Below are 16,672 nucleotides of genomic sequence, written 5' to 3' on the forward strand. Positions count from 1 at the left end.
AAGCGTCTGCGCCAATCTAGACGCGGTTTTGCACAAGAAAGCCCTGATCGCCATTTTTGCAATCGGGGCTTTTTTGCGCAAAACAATACCGCATTGTCCTCACTGGCCCTCTTGTACAAAAGCATTTGCGCAAGAGGGCTTTTGCCCGAACGGGAGCAGCATAGTATTTCCGCAAGAAGCACTGATTTCAGACAGTAGGAAGTCAGTGTTCTTGCGGAAATTCAAACGGCCAGTGTAGACAGCTGGCAAGTTTTTCCACAAAAGCAGCTGCTTTTTCGGAAAAACTTGCCAATCTAGACGCAGCCACATTGAATGGGAGTTGTTTTACCTTATGCCTGGACTGGTTTTGGCTCTGATAGTTCAAAAAATAACTTCAACCAGATCATCAGCAGCTGTAAACTCAATTGAAGTCAACTGAATTACAGCTGACACCAACTGGGCATCTGGCCCTTATTGTTGTATTTGTGTTGGGAGGGCACAAATATATGTATTTCCAGATTACCCCATTGCAGAGCTATTGCCTATTTAATCAATATTGCCACAATATCTATTGAAATGTATTTTGTTTAATGCAGCTCATTGCTCATCGCTCATCAGAATGAGGAACTAGTTTGAGTAGAAGTGGTTAGAGAAAAGTCAGGTTTATTAAAAGAAAGGGCCAGGGGACCAGGAGGTGGTGGTTCTCTATGTGCATAAATGTAAATTGTGATGGAGGTGGAGCGGCTATGAAATAATTTATAAATAGGTGCTGTGACAGAGTCAGGGCAGAGGGCTACAAGACTGTGTCCAGACTCAGGGGTTTTTTCGAAAAAAGTAGCCTTTTTTCGAAAAAACTTCCCCTGCGTCCAGACTCAAGCCGCATTCTTTCGAAATTAATTCGAAAGAACGCAGCTTTTCTTTCGATGGCGGTAAACCTCATTTCACGAGGAAGAACGCCTTCTTTCGAAAGTTCCTCTTTCGAAAGAAGGCGTTCTTCAATGTAAATAGGGCTTCTTCAAAAGAGAGCATCCAGACTCACTGGATGCTTTCTTTCGAAAAAGCAAGCCGCTTTTTCGAAATTTCTCCGTGCAGTCTAGACGCTCTCTTTCGAAAGAGGCTCTTTCAAAAGATGCTTTCGAAAGAGCCTCTTTCGAAAGAAGCCTGCAGTCTAGACATAGCCCAAGAGAGTAAGAGAGGGGAAATATATTAGCCTCAGATTAAATAGGCCCTGTTCCCAGGGTAAACTAGCAAGGACTCATCCAGAACCAACAGGTCAAGCAGGCCAATTAAAACACATAGGGACAATTAGGAAGCTTCCAGATTCAAGGGAACCAGACTAATCAGAACACCTGTGGGCCAATTAATAACCATGTAAGACTGGTTTTAAAAGGTTTCTCTTATGTTTGCTTAGTGTGTGAGGAAGGAGCTGTGAAAATTCTGGGAGGAGAAAGTGCATGTAGGTACCAGGAGGAAGAGCCTGTAGTAAGGAAGGTTCTGAGGAAGATTGTGGGGAAGTGGCCCAGGGTGTGGCACTGAAATTGCTGTCACATGTCTGTTATTGGAGACATTTGCAGACAGCTGCTTTCACAATGTTCCTGGGCTAGAACTTAGAGTACAGGGTGGGTCTGGGTTACCACCACCACCACCTCCACATTTCAGCACTGAAAAGACTGTCTCTGGTACAGGGGTTTGTCCTGCCCTATACCACATGGAGGGGCCACAGAGACTATTAGTTTTTCCTCACTTTTTGCCATGCTGGCCTCATTGACTTAAACCAGTCTAGTCACACAGTGAGGCTATGTCTACACTGGCAGGTTTTTGTGCCAAAAATATGCAAATGAGGCTAAGCATAGAATATTGCCAAGCCTCATTTGCATACCTAATGAGCCACTATTTTTGCAGAAGAAGCTCTTGTGCCAGAAGGAGCATCTACACTACCCCTTCTTGCACAAGAAAAACCCTCTTGTGCAATGCCGTTATTCCTGAAAATAATCAGCATAGTGGCATTGCACAAGAGGGTTTTTCTTACGCAAGAAGGGGAAGTGTAGACGTTCCTTCTGGTGCAAGAGCCTCTTCTGAAACAATGGCAGCTCATTAGGTAGGCAAATGAGGCTCGGTGATATTCCACGCTTAGCCTCATTTGCTTATTTCTGGTGCAAGAACCCGCCAGTGTAGACATAGCCTCACTGTGTGACTAGACTGGTTTAAGTCAATGGGGCTTGAGGGGAAGTGAACAGGAAGATGAAACACTGACTTTGCATGGAACAGATCCCTCAGCAAATATTTGAGGGCTTTTACAGCCCAATAACACAGCTATTGATGCTGTGCAAAGTGGCCCAACCTCCCCGAGAGACTATCAGACTGGTTTTAGACAGCAGGTCCAAAACATATGGGGAACTCAGAGGACAAAAGAACTCGGAATGCATAAAAATAGTTGTCCAGTATTACTGTTAAGACCCCACTGGTGTGTCTGAAGAGATCGGGCTGTCCTAGGCTTCTTGGAGACAGGATGCTTTTAGGAAAGATAGCTATATGTATAGGCCATTCACTGTTGTGAAATCCTCTTTTTTTGTTTGTTATACTTTAACAGATTAAATAATATTCTGGTTTTATTACTCTATTCACCAGTGGTCACCGATTCCCTGTGGGTGTCAAATCTTGTCAGACATTCTGAGAATCCTGGTTGATTTACAAAATACTGTAATTCCTCTAAGAGTGGGAGGGCCTCATGATTCCACCATAGGAGAGGGGAGGGCAAGAGGCCTGTCACCTGAGGGGGTGCACTCAGGCCTCAGAGGTGCAGCTTGCCCTGTCATCCAAACAATTTTTTTTTGGTAGACTGGAAATCTAGACATGGTCAGGCCACAGGGATAGGGGAGAGTGGTCAAAGGGAAGCACTTTAGGCCTAGATTGAGTAAGTCCACATCAATGGGATGCTCAGGGCAACGGTAGAGGGGAGAAGTCCTAGCAGTCTGGATATCATTGAGCACTGGGACATAGAATCTTAGGAATGGAAGGGACCTCTGAGGTCATCTAGTCAAGTCCCCTGTCCTCATGGTAAGACTGTTGGTCAACAACAAAGGATAGTGCAGAACCAGGGGGAACTTGCCAGAACCAATCAGGGCAATTAAGGCACCGGGAGCCAATTGGGATCAGAGTATAGTAAGTTAGACCAATCGGAATACTTGGGGCCAATGAAGAACCAGTTGAGGCTAATTAAAAAGGTCTCCATTTCTGGTGGCTTGGTGTGGTGAAAAGTTTGAGGAGAGGAGAAGCTGTATACAGTCTGGGAGGAACAAGCATATGCAGGTACCAGAAGGAAGAACCTGTAGTAGGGGAGGTGCCGGGGAACTGGCCCAGGAATTCATAGCTGTCACACAGCTGTTACCAGAAACATTATAGACAACTGCTATTACAGAGTCTCTGGCCTGGAACCTGGAGTAAAAGGTGGGCCGAGGTTCCCACCACCACCAACTCCCCATTTCAGGATGAGGAGGAGATTGGTTTTGGTCCAAGGGTTTGTCCTACCCTGTACCACTGGGAGGGGCCACAAAGACTATGAAGTTTGATTTTCCTCATGCTGGCCAATGATGAGAGAAGCTAAACAAACAGAAAGCTGGTGTCTAAACTGAGGGCTGCTATGAGCCTCTGAGGCAAGCAATCGAAAGTATGGGACCCACCAAGGTGGAGGAGGAGCTATGTCACAATACATATAGGGCCGGCTCCAAAGCCCACTGATACTACCATTAAGATCAGATCATAAGGCACAATTAATGACGCTATGCTAATCAGATTTAATTTGCTTCTAAATAAAAAGGATTGCTCCTGGATAAAGATAGCTTTCTAAGAATTAGTTGGTGCTCAGTTCATTTTAAAATCTATTCCCTTGCAAAATACAGGGGGGGGGGGTTTGCTCCAAGATGCAGAATATGTTTTGCTGAATGAAATCTAAGGCTGTCTAGACTACACCTCTCTGTCAACAGAGAGATGTAGATTAGGCACTTTGAAATTGCTAATGAAGCAGGGATTTAAATATCCCATGCTTCATAAGCATAAACATGGCCACGGCTTTTTTGAAATGGAGCTTTTTATAAAAAATGGCAGTCTAAATGAGGTTTACAGGATCTTTCGAAAAAGGGTTTATTTTTCGACAGATCCTCATCTAGACTGCCTTTTTTCCCAAAAAAGCTCCATTTCGAAAAAAAGCAGTGGTCGTGTTTATGCTAATGAAGCGCAGGATATTTAAATCCCTGCTTCATTAGCAATTTTGACATGAGTAATCTACATCTCTCTGTCAACAGAGAGGTGTAATCTAGATGTACCCTAACAGCAAGAGCTTAGTAAGTCATGAGCCTATCAAGAACATAATTTGTTCTTGAGAGCATCTGATCAACACTTAGACCTCCCATGAGGGCAGGTACTGGACGAGATGACCTCAGAGGTCCCTTCCAGTCCTATGATTCTATGTCTCAGTGCTCAATGATATCCTGTGAATTCATTATTTTATAAAGGAAAAAAATGCAGCATCTAACAGGGAAAGCCAGCTAGAGGGCTCAACCTTCACTGGGACTGCAGCATTGCTCAGGGAAATTGAGCTATCCTGCCACTCCAATGAATCCAAACTGCTAGGACTTTTTCCCTAAACAGTTGCCCTGAGCTTCCCACTGACGTGGACTTCCTCCCTGGGGAGGATGATTCCAGGCGAACTATAATACAGCCAGAGGCACTGACTTTCTACAGTGCCAGGGAGTGTTCAACCGCTGTTCGGCTCCAGGCCCCAGCCTCACTCCATCCCTTCCCCCAAAGCAGCATCCCTGCCCTACCTCTTCTCTCCTCCACCAGTGCCCTGCCCCACTTCTTCCTGTCTGTTCTGCCCCCTTCCCCCAAGTGCACCTTGACCCCCACTCTTCCCTCTCCCTACTTCCAGCACCTCCTGTGTGCCATGGAATAGCTAATCCACGGTGGGCATGTGATACAGGGAGAAAGGGGGTTGCTGATAAGCAGGATGTGCTCAGGGAAAAAGGAGGTGCTGATTGGGGGCTGCCAGTGAGTGCTCTATACTCACCATTTTTTCCCATGGGCATCCCAGCCCCGGAGCACAGTTGGAATCAGTGCCTTTGAATACACCTTCATGTGGTATTGCCTCCCCAAGGAGAACTTTATGAAGCACATTCTTGACTCCCATCAGTCCAGCATTCCATTTGTTCCATTTCTCTCCCAGTCTGCCCCCTTCCCTGTGCACCTAGATGGACCTGCAGAGAGCTCTCCATAGCATTTTGGAGGAAGGATATAATGCTGCCACAGAGGTAGCTGACTGGTCTGTCTTGTACAAAAAGATTTAGATCCATGTTTAGAAAGGACATCAAAGTGCTGTGAGCAAGGTTGCCTCTATTTTTTCCATCCATATGTGGAATGAATTTTGTTACGTGCACCGATATGTATCTATAGATAAATGGACACATATTGATGCATGTAGATGAAGTCCTTCTTCATCAATGTTCTGGCTTTCCAGGGAAACAAAAAAGCAAATTGCATTAGGTTTTTTTTATTATTTTCTTCCTGAAATCACTCTTCTTAGTGTTGTGTCATGATCTTCCCAATCTCAAATCAAACTCCACAGAGAAACAGCACCTCCTGCTGCAGGAAATTCAGCTTCATGTACAAGATTGACCCAATGTGTAGCTTACATCCACCAATAAGCAGGAGAACAATATTAAGGGATAGAGCATACACAGCCAGAGAGGGACGCATTAGACAGCTTGGAAAAAAATACAACACTATAGCACAAAATAGAGGATTTACATAAAGGACCGGATTCTAGTCAAAGCCAAAGCAATAGATTTGCGATTGATTTCAGCTGGCTCAGGATTGGGCTTGGAGCATGAAGACAATAAAAGCAGTGTGGACTGGATATTTTTGTGAGCAGCCCATCTAACAAACATCAAGTTTAATAATTGGAACCCCATTACTGGCTCTTTGTTCAAATGGCAGAGCTCTGCCCTCTACCTGATATGCTGGATATTGATTAGAGAGTTACTTTTTATAGACATCTTCCAATAGCCAGGAAAAGGATATCAGGAGTCAATTCCAGCAAGACTGCAACTGGAGACTCTTAACCTTGGTGATTACTCTAGCTCCAGTGTGAAGAACACCTCAGAAGACCTTCACTTTTTTGTTTTAAATCACTAAAATGTTTGCACAGCATGACTCCTGGAAATAGGAAAACCTGGGACTAGCCATTTGTAAGAGTAAAGACATGCAATTAAAACCAGCCTTTTTACTTTTTAAAATAAAAGTTTATTTTGTTTTTTCTTTAACATCCCCTTCCTCTGCATAGCTATAGGGCTAGGTTTTCTATAGCCTGTATCCTGCAATCCATGCCAGGGGACCAGTATGCCATTCTTCAGTGAGGGCCACCAGGAGAAGATACTTCTGGGTAACTTAGGAAGCATATGATGGAGCAGTAGCTCTGTTACCCTTTGAACAGACACAGCATGCACACTCTGAGACGCTGGTCCCAGATTTTTAGATTTGTGCAAAGCAAGGATGAAGGTACATTTGTGCTCACTTCCTGCCCCTTTCTGGAATAGTTAATGGCAGTACAATGCAACCAAGAAATAATAACTGTTCTCCCAACAGCACTCTGTCCTTCCAAGGCTAGTAGAAAACTAAGGTGAGAAGGTATTCTTTAAATTTCCATTACTTGCTGCTTCTAGACCATTCAGAAATACCACAAAAGCCTGTCTTAGAGGGTTTTGGCATTTCTGAACCTAGATTGATTCCAAAAATGCCATGACTCCTGTAAAAAAAAACCAGCATGCATCACAGTAATTCTGCTGGAATCAGTCAAGTTCCTGTGAGTTTATTCCGATGTAACTGTATGCAGAATCTAGCCCATTGCCTTCCAATATCCTTTATCATATGTTACAACCTCTCAGCTACATCTAATCTCAACCTCCATTCTAGAAACATAAACTTAGTTATCAGCAGCAACAAAGCTTATCAGCCAGCCCTACTTTTCAATAAAATCTTTTCATTGCTTTTCTAATAATTACATTTTGTTACAGTTTGTTTCATTTTGCCAGAAAAATGTCAACAGTATATACTATCTCAGTCTTCTAGGCTGTGTCTACATTGGCACAATCTTGCGCAAAAGCACTTGCTTTTGCGCCAAAACTTGCTGCCTGTCTACACTGGCCATGAGTTCTTGCGCAACAACACTGCTGTTCTAATATATGAAATCAGTGCTTCTTGCACAAGAACTATGATGCTCCCACTCAGGAATAAGCCCTCTTGCGCAACTGTTCTTGTGCAAGAGGCTAGTGTAGACAGGCAACATGAATTTCTTGCGCAAGAAACCCCTATGGTTAAAATGGCCATTAGAGCTTTCTTGTGCAAGAGAGCGTCTACACTGGCACGGATGCTCTTGCGCAAAAGCACATCTCTTGCGCAAAGGCACATGCCAGTGTAGATGCTCTCTTCTGGAGAAGTTTTTGCACAAGAACTCTTCCGCAAAAGAGTTCTTGCGCAAGATCATGCCAGTGTAGACGTAGCCTTAGGGTGCATCTAGACTGGCATGATTTTCCGCAAATGCTTTTAATGGAAAAGTTTTTCCGATAAAAGCATTTGTGGAAAAGAGCATCTAGATTGGCACAGACGCTTTTGTGCAAAAGCACTTTTTGCGGAAAAGCGTCCGTGCCAACCTAGATGCAGTTTTGCACAAGAAAGCCCCGATCGCCATTTTCGCCATCGGGGCTTTTTTGCGCAAAACAGTTTTGACCTGTCTACACTGGCCCTCTTGTGCAAAAGCATTTGCGCAAGACAGCTTTTTCCTGAGCGGGAGCAGCATAGTATTTGCGCAAGAACACTGACAATCTTACATGAGATCATCAGTGTTCTTGCGCAAATTCAAGCAGCCAGTGTAGACAGCTGGCAAGTTTTTCCGCAAAAGCGCCTGCATTTGGGAAAAACTTGCCAGTCTAGACGCAGCCCTAGTGTACTATTGCTGCCACCTCAAAAAAAGAACTGTGACGGGGCAGTTGTCCCTCACTGGTTCATAAAGGGTTAAAACAACCCTGGGTGAAGGCTGGGACCTAATCAGAAGATGGCTAGAGACAGACAATCAAGAGTTGGCCAGGCCCTATAAGAAGGGCTCCTGGAGAGGAGGAGCTCATATGCTCTTGCTTCAGCTGTGGAGCAGGCAGGCTGACTGGTAAGCTAGACAGGGTACTTGAGACAGAATAATGCAAGGGAAGGGCAGGCAGGCAGGCAGAGCTGGGGAGCCCTGGCCAAGCAAACTCCCAGGCTGAGGCCTTGCTTTCAAGGCCTAAGAGGTACTAGGGCTGCAGGGAGGCCCTTCAGGAGAAAGTAGCAAATCCACACTCCCTTGCCAATAATGAGTGGCAATTTCAGACTGCAATTTGCCCCTGAGCCAAAGACTAGATGAGGACTAGCCTCACTAAGGCAAGGTCAGTATTTAAGTCAAGGTGGCTTGGGGTCACCTGGGAGGAACTCCAGAGCGTGGGGGCACTTCCGCGATAGAAGGGGCACAATGGGCCAACAGACACGGGGCCTGATGAGTGGTGGAGATGCTAATAGAAGGCAGATAATGGATAGGAAAAGGCCATCAGAAAGTGCACCTAGGCCAAAGAATCCACTAATTCCTGGAGTGACCAGCAGGAGGCAGAACTGCTACAAAAGCCCACATTATTTATTAAAGCAGTAATTGAACAAAAAACTGAATTAGTGGACATCATTCAGGTGCTGAAAAAGAAAGTTGAAAGCCTGAAATTTAAGTTTGAATAAGGATCATGGAACAGAGCCAGGCAGTATAATTAAATGCTAGGAATCTTGAAGACCAAAGATTTTCTGTTTCTAGTTTTAACATGTATGACAGCTTCATAGGTTGGACCTTGTATGTACACACCACCATGGGCCTTGGTTAATTGTACATACACTACGCTCTCCAGATAGGATTTGAAAATAAATGCTAACATCATGAGCAAGTTAATTATAAATTCCCTATGCATCATATCTTGAGCTTTGTGTGTCTGCCACATTACAGATGCAGCTTTTATTTATTTATTCATATTTATACTATAATAAACAAATGACCATCTATCCCAAACTACTGGCACCTTCAACAAATTTTAAAAATACATCTTGTAAAATAAACAGAGCCACAGCAATTTCCTGCAGATAACATTACCCAGGAGCAACAGAGAGAAACACTAATTTAATATAACATTCATTATGAAAACTGCCACTAGAGTTCCTCTCCTATCATTCTCCAACTTCCCAGTGGGTTGAGCAAATGGAACCTCTCTCAAATGTTACCAGACTCAGGCTGTTACTTACTGCCAGGATCTGTAAGTCCCAAATGTGCAAGAGATCTAACAAAAAAGTCCTGCTAACTACTTCCTCTCTCTTATACTCATGGGCTGTGTCCACATTGACGCGATCTTGCACAAAAGCAGCCGCTTTTGCTCAAAAACTTGCTGCCTGTCTACACTGGCCGCGAGTTCTTGTGCAAGAACACTGACGTTCTAATGTATGAAATCAGTGCTTCTTGCACAAGAACTATGATGCTCCCGCTCAGGAATAAGCCCTCTTGCGCAACTGTTCTTGTGCAAGAGGCCAGTGTAGACAGGCCATATGAATTTCTTGTGCAAGAAAGCCCTATGGTTAAAATGGCCATTAGAGCTTTCTTGTGCAAGAGAGCGTCTACACTGGCATGGATGCTCTTGTGCAAAAGCACATCTCTTGCGCAAGGGCACATGCCAATGTAGATGCTCTCTTCTGGAAGAGTTTTTGCACAAGAACTCTTCTGCAAAAGAGTTCTTGCGCAAAATCACGCCAGTATAGACGTAGCCATGGGGCAAAACGTAAGTGCCTCTGCTGATTGCAGCTGTGCCTGATTAGCAAGAGGAGAGAGGTGGTCACTTGGGTAGGTCTTGCTTAGGGTTTTCTAGGTAAGCAAGAATGAGATGATTTCATGCCCCTCTGTCCTCCACAGAAGTTTTTCTTGCCTCCACACTGCTACCGCCAATTCACCTAGCAAGTGCAGAACACTAGCAAGGGTCACCATCTGGATTTTTTAGACCTGCTGGGGTTTTGTTGCTACCCTAAAGTTTTTTCAATGGGTCCTCAATTAACTATAGGCTGAAGATGAATCCCTGGTTTCATCAAAGTAAATGGCAAAACTCTCATTGACTTAAATGGGGACGAGGTTTCACCTGAAAACATTAGGGAGAGATAGGAAAAAACAAAATAAGTGATTAATGCATTGATGACTAAAAAGGAGTCAGAAATGCATCAGAGAAAAACATTATTGCATGAAAAGAAATTGCTTATCTTATTAACTAATTGTAGTTTTCCCGCTCCCCTTCACTGCCCATGCAACATTTGCAAAGATGACTCCTTAAAAAAAAAAAAAAAAAAAAAAAGGATTCAGCATAGGCCCATAAACACAAGGTCAAAAGCCTTTTCTGAATGTCTCCATCCCTCCTGCTGATAAAAGACCAGCTCCCACCTACACAGCATAAGAATTAGTAACTAAGAAAAGCTTGTTCATGTGAGGTACATATTTAAGGAGAGAAGAAAAGATACAGTTTTAAAAGAAAAGATGAGTAAGTGATGGTAGCCTCAGGGCAGCAAGCACCAGCATGTTGAATATTTCTGCATATGTTTTATGCACATTCAATATTAATTCAGTTTCCGTGGCAACTATCACATCCCATGAAATTATATCCTTCCATTGAATTGCAGAGCATCTTCTTAAAGCAAAATACATCTGCATCTAACAGAGTAACTCTGGTATAATTTAAAATGTTTTACTTGCTCATGGGAGTCTTCACATCATCTCTTAACCCGTCCCTATATCTTTCTTTCAGATACAGATAATCAAGACAGATTTAAGCAAAATCCACTGCTAGGAAATTGGTTTCTTGACGTGTGTTGTTCAATGAATATCTAACCCATGTTTTTGTGTTTTGTTATGCTTTCCATAGCAAACGGTAACCATATTCCTTCAGTCTATATGATTTTTATGTTCGATTAATCACCAAGGAAGGCACAGTGAAATGTTATCAATGCTTTCTTTACTGTAGTGCTTAACCTGTCCTGATTGAGAGGTCACCCTTACTTGAAAGGAACTCACTAAGCCAGAGGCTCATATGCCACAGCCCTGTGAATGTAAGAGATTTGGGACAGGCAGCCCTGTGGGTCGGTGTGGTAAAGGGGACAATTGCCCAAGGGCTCTGGTGATTTCCAAGGGTCCAGAGGGGCCCTGCCATACAGAAGAGTCACATGACTCCTAGCTGAGAGGCAACAGTCCCCTCCCCTCTATCCAATTGCAGCTCAGTGCTCTTGGTCCCTAGCTGTGTGGAGCAGGGGGGGTATGTGGTACTGATGTCACAGTCAGGGTGTCCCCCCTGCCTCTACTGTACCCCATCTGTGCTGAGCAAGGACAACAGACACAGGAGGCTCTGGATCAGGAGGACTTGGATCAGAGCTTTTTCCTTATACTCTGAATTGTGAGCGTGTGAATGCCAATTTTAAAGAGACAATGCACTGTTTCTGAGACTTCCCCAGCAGCCAACTCAGTCTCGCTCTCTCTCTCTTTCTCTCTCTCTCTCTCTCTCTCTGGGTGTGTCTAGACTACATGCCTCTTCGACGGAGGCATGTAGATTAGCCAGATCGGAAGAGGGAAATGAAGCCGCGATTAAAATAATCGCGGCTTCATTTAAATTTAAATAGCTGCCCCGATCTGCCGATCAGCTGTTTGTCGGCAGATCGGGGGAGTCTGGACGCGATGCCCCGACAAAGAAGCCTTTCTTCATCGGCACAGGTAAACCTGGTTTCACGAGGCTTACCTGTGTCGATGAAGAAAGGCTTCTTTGTCGGGGCATCGCGTCCAGACTCCCCCGATCTGCCGACAAACAGCTGATCGGCAGATCGGGGCAGCCATTTAAATTTAAATGAAGCCGCGATTATTTTAATCGCGGCTTCATTTCCCTCTTCCGATCTGGCTAATCTACATGCCTCCGTGGAAGGAGGCATGTAGTCTAGACATACCCTCACTCACACACACGCGCGCACGCACACACGCACTCTCTCTCTCAAGCCAAGCCAAGACACACACACATGCATGCACTCTCACACACACACTCTCTCTCTCGTCTCTTTATCACATCCACCTCTCAACGCATACTTGTATTATTGTTACCACTTGGTACTTCGTGCAATGCATATATATTCTCTGCAGTTGTATTCAATCCAATGAGTGTTATTTTATTTTGACCTCTCTATGCCTTTCATAATTTTTGTTTATCTTACACTTAAATTTAATTCTTTGAATTCAAAAATGCCTATCTTGTCCTGGCGGGAATAATAATCCCCATGATCATTTTTTTTTAAATATGTACCTGTTTTTTTTTCTACTGGTGGTACACATCTTCTCATGCAAACAAAATGTATTGCTCATGTGGATGAAAAAAGTAAGAGGGGACATGATAGCAATGCAGGCGCAGCAGCACCCAGTCATGAAGTCTGCAGTCAGGCAGTCCCCATTGTCTGACGCAATTAACACACACCGCTGGGACTCCACATACATTTTTACCCATGTAAAGGGCTCTGGAGCCCAAAAAATTTGAGAATTGCTGGTCTATGCTGCCCAGGGCCCAGAATTGCTGTCAGCAGACCTGGGGACAGGTGTCCTGGCCAATAGGTATAGATGCCCCCAAGAGCCTAGTTTAACCTGTTCCTCCCCAGTGTTCAAAGATTGAGCTACATTGGAAGTCTTTTATAGTGTTTAGTGCTTCATTAAGAGCTGACACTCAGGTGAGCTCTCAAGTGGCTGACCTACAGGGGTCACGGCAGAGAAGTAGGAGGCAAGAGGTGACCAGCAAGTGGAGTGGAGTGGCAACTAGAAAGCCAGCCAACAGAGAGGACCCGCAGCTGACAGAGAGGTCAGTGACAAGGAACCGTGGCTGGCTGAGGAGTCAGTCAGAGCAAGTGGTGACATTATATACCTTGACTTTAGCAAAGCTTTTGATATGGTCTCCTGCAGTATTCTTGCCAGCAAGTTAAGGAAGTATGGATTGGATACATAGACTATAAAGCAGATAGAAAGCTCTGGATAGGTTGCTGGGCTCAATGGGTAGCGATCAATGGCTTGATGTCTGGTTAGTGGTCAGTATCAACTGGAGTGCCCCATTGTCAGTTCTAGAGCTGGTTTTGTTCAACAACTTTATTAATGACCTGGATAAGGGGATGGATTGCACCCTCAACAAGTTTCACGGATGAACTAAGCTAAGGGGAGAGGTAGATTCATTGGAGGGCAGGTATAGGGTCAAGAGTGACCTAAACAAATTGGAGAACTGTGCCAAAATAAATCTGATGAGGTTCAAAAAAGACAAGTGCAGAGTCCTGCACTTGAGATGGAAGAATTCCAAGTATTGTTACAGGCTGGGAACCAATTGGCTAAGCAGAAGTTTGGCAGAAAAAGACCTGGGGATTACAGTAGATGAGAAGCTAGATATGAGTCAACAGAGTGCCCTTGTAGCCAAGAAGGCCAACAGCACATTAGGGTGCATTAGGAGGAACATTGCCAGGAGATTTAGGGAAGTGATTAGTCTTCTTTATTCCACACTGATGAGGCCACATCTGGAATATTGCATCCTATTCTGGGCCTCCCATTATAGAAAGGATATGGATGTATTGGAGAAAGTCCAACAGAGGGCAACATAAATAATTAGGAACACTCGAGCACATGACTTATAAGGAAAGACTGAAAGATTTAGGCTTATTTATTATACAGAAGAGGAGAGTGAGAGGGGATTTGATAGCAGTCTTTAACTACCTGAAGGGGGGGGGCAAGGAGGATGTATCGAAGCTGTTCTTAGTGGTGACAGATGACAGAACAAGGAGCAATGGTCTCAAGTTGCAGTGGGGGAGGTCTAGGTTGGATATTAGGAAAAGCTATTTTACTAGGAGGGTGGTGAAGCACTGAAATGGGTTACCTAAGGAGGTGATGGAATCTCCATCCCTAGAGGTTTTTAAGTCCCGGCTTGACAGAGCCCTGGATGGGATGATTTAGTTGGGATTGGTCCTGCCTTGGGCAGGGAGCTGGACTTGATGGCCTCCTGAGGTCTCTTCCACCCCTTTGATGTGGTCACATGGTAGAACAAGCAAAGCGCCTTCTTCCCAGTAGAAGGTGAACTCACACAGCTGCACCTTGAAATCCTGGGTCCTCACTGACCAAGGACAACCACTGTGAGGGGGATATGGTGAAGGTGTGAGGGAATGGGTACAGGAAAGGAACTTTTGGTTGTAGAACTCAGGAACATGAGGCAGACGACTCACCCTTTGAAGTGTCCTGCTTGAGGCTTTTTTATTATGAATCCTGCCTGCTGCATTTTCCCTAATTAATGTCAAATGACTTCCTATTTCTTTTGTAAATTCAATCTCTGTGCTTGCAAGGGGTGAAGTATTGCCTCCCAAAGGCACTCAGGAGTGTGTGTGTAATTTCCCCAGGTTACTAGGTTGAGGGGTCAAGCTGGTTTTGTCCTGTATTGTTGAAAATACACCCCTAGGTAATTAATCTAGCCCAGGTTGCTGCTGGCTTCACCTAGCAAAAGGGTTATACATGCAAAGTCAGGGTCTGCTGTCTGCATTTACACTCTATGCCTTATAGGCGCAAAGTTAGCCTTTTAGGAGGTGTGTAGTAAAGCAACCATAGGGGAAAGAAAACTATCAGCTCTTATGTGCATTACAACCATTCTATTGCCAGAATAGTTTTTCATTGTGTCCATTTCTCAATACTGTCCTTGTGACTGATCCTGCCTCAGTGAGCACCTGTGCAGGCCCCACATCATGAGAATGACATTTGGGGTCAGAATTTTAATCCCAACAGTCTTCTCAAAGACTGCAGAATGAAATGCCTTTGGCCTTTTCTGTGTTCTCTGTTTGATTGGCTGAACATTCTATCCCCTCCCTGGGGCTTGCTCTCTGACTCTGTTACTAATCACACTGCAGAGGAGTACAAATGTCAGAGCTGCACCAGGCTACCATCTCCAGAATCCAGGAGGCAGTGCAGTTCTCACATTGCAATGAGAAAACAAGCTCGTACAACAGATGGGAACTTTGCCTTGTGAAAATGAATGTGAAAAAGGAACTCTCCGCATTACTGGGGATGGGGGGAGGCGGGGTTATTGTCTCTGCTGTGCAGTTTCTCGCAGGTGTCTTAATTCAAATTCACAGGGAAGTTTATGGAAGGTTAGATGGAATCTGAGTCAGTGTAATTTGCAGTTTCTTCTGGCCCCTTCAGTGAGCAAGTTGCATCAAATTAGACTCCCTTAAATGGCTGAAAGTAAGTAAAAAAATAGAGCAACATACCAGTGGCCTGACAATGGCCAGCATCAGATGCTTCAGAGGAAGATAAAAGACCTCAAAACTGACAGCTATAGCATTACCAAGTGGAGGATACTTCTTCCTAATCCCTGTCAGCTATAGGTTGGTGTCTACCCTGAAGCATGAGGATTTATATCTACGTTTATTTTTTAATTCCAGTTCAAGGGAAGGGAAGGGAAGGGACTGCAGCTGAGTGCAAAGGAGCTGACGGTAGTGTGAGGGGGTCTATGATAAAAGATGTTATACATCACTCTGAGTTTGGCCCATCTTGTCCCCAGTCTCCTCTTCAATTGCTGGGAAGTGGGGTAAGGATTTGGGTTGGTGGGGAGAGCGCAACTTACTCAGCATGCTGGCAAGCAAGATGGCAGAGTCTCAGCCCTGCTGGCCACTTCCTTGGTGATATGGCTGCCCCCGCAGAGGTCATTCTACAGATTAATTCTCCCCTATAAGCTTGCTGCCCTATATTGCATCCTTCCGAACAGCAGCCCGTCCCTTTGCATGTTATGGAAAATAGTCCTTTTCCCACGGCTTCTGGTTGTCCTGGCACAACCCAACCCAGACCTTGCTTTAAGTTAGGAGAAGAAGAAGGTGCATATCAAATTTGATGGCCTTAGCACTAACCGTTTAGGAGGAGTTCTTGAACAAACAAACTCAGAGACAGACATACAAACAGATAGATATACTCTAAAAATGATATATAGCTATAGCTATAGAATTGAAGAATATAAATCAGAACTTATGAATTATAGAAAATTAATAAGGGGGAACAAGGTACACAAAAAGAACCTGGTGGCGAGCATCTTACTGATAAACTAGGCAAATATAACTTATTGATAAACTAGGCAAATATAACTTAGATAGGGCCACGATAAGGTGGGTGCATAATTGGCTGGATAACCATAGTCAGAGAGTTGTTGTTAATGGTGCTAAATCCTGCTGGAAAGGGATAACAAGTGGAATTCCGCAAGGGTCTGTTTTGGGACCCGTACTGTTCAATATCTTCATCAATGATGTAGATATTGGGATAGAGAGTACGCTTATTAAGTTTGCAGATGATACCAAATTGGGTGGGGTTGCAACTTCTTTGGAGGATAGGGACATAATTCAAAATGACCTTAGCAAGTTAGAGAAATGGTCAGAGGTAAACAGGATGAAGTTTAATAAAGAGAAATGCAAAGTGCTCCACTTAGGAAGGAACAATCAGTTCCATACATACAAGATGGGAAGCGACTGTCTAGGAAGGAGCATGGCGGAAAGGGATCTAGGGGTCATAGTGGACCAC

Source organism: Pelodiscus sinensis, chromosome 1 (genome assembly GCF_052426305.1).
Source record: "Pelodiscus sinensis isolate ZL-2025 chromosome 1, ASM5242630v1, whole genome shotgun sequence".
In the NCBI taxonomy this organism is placed as follows: Eukaryota; Metazoa; Chordata; order Testudines; family Trionychidae; genus Pelodiscus; species Pelodiscus sinensis.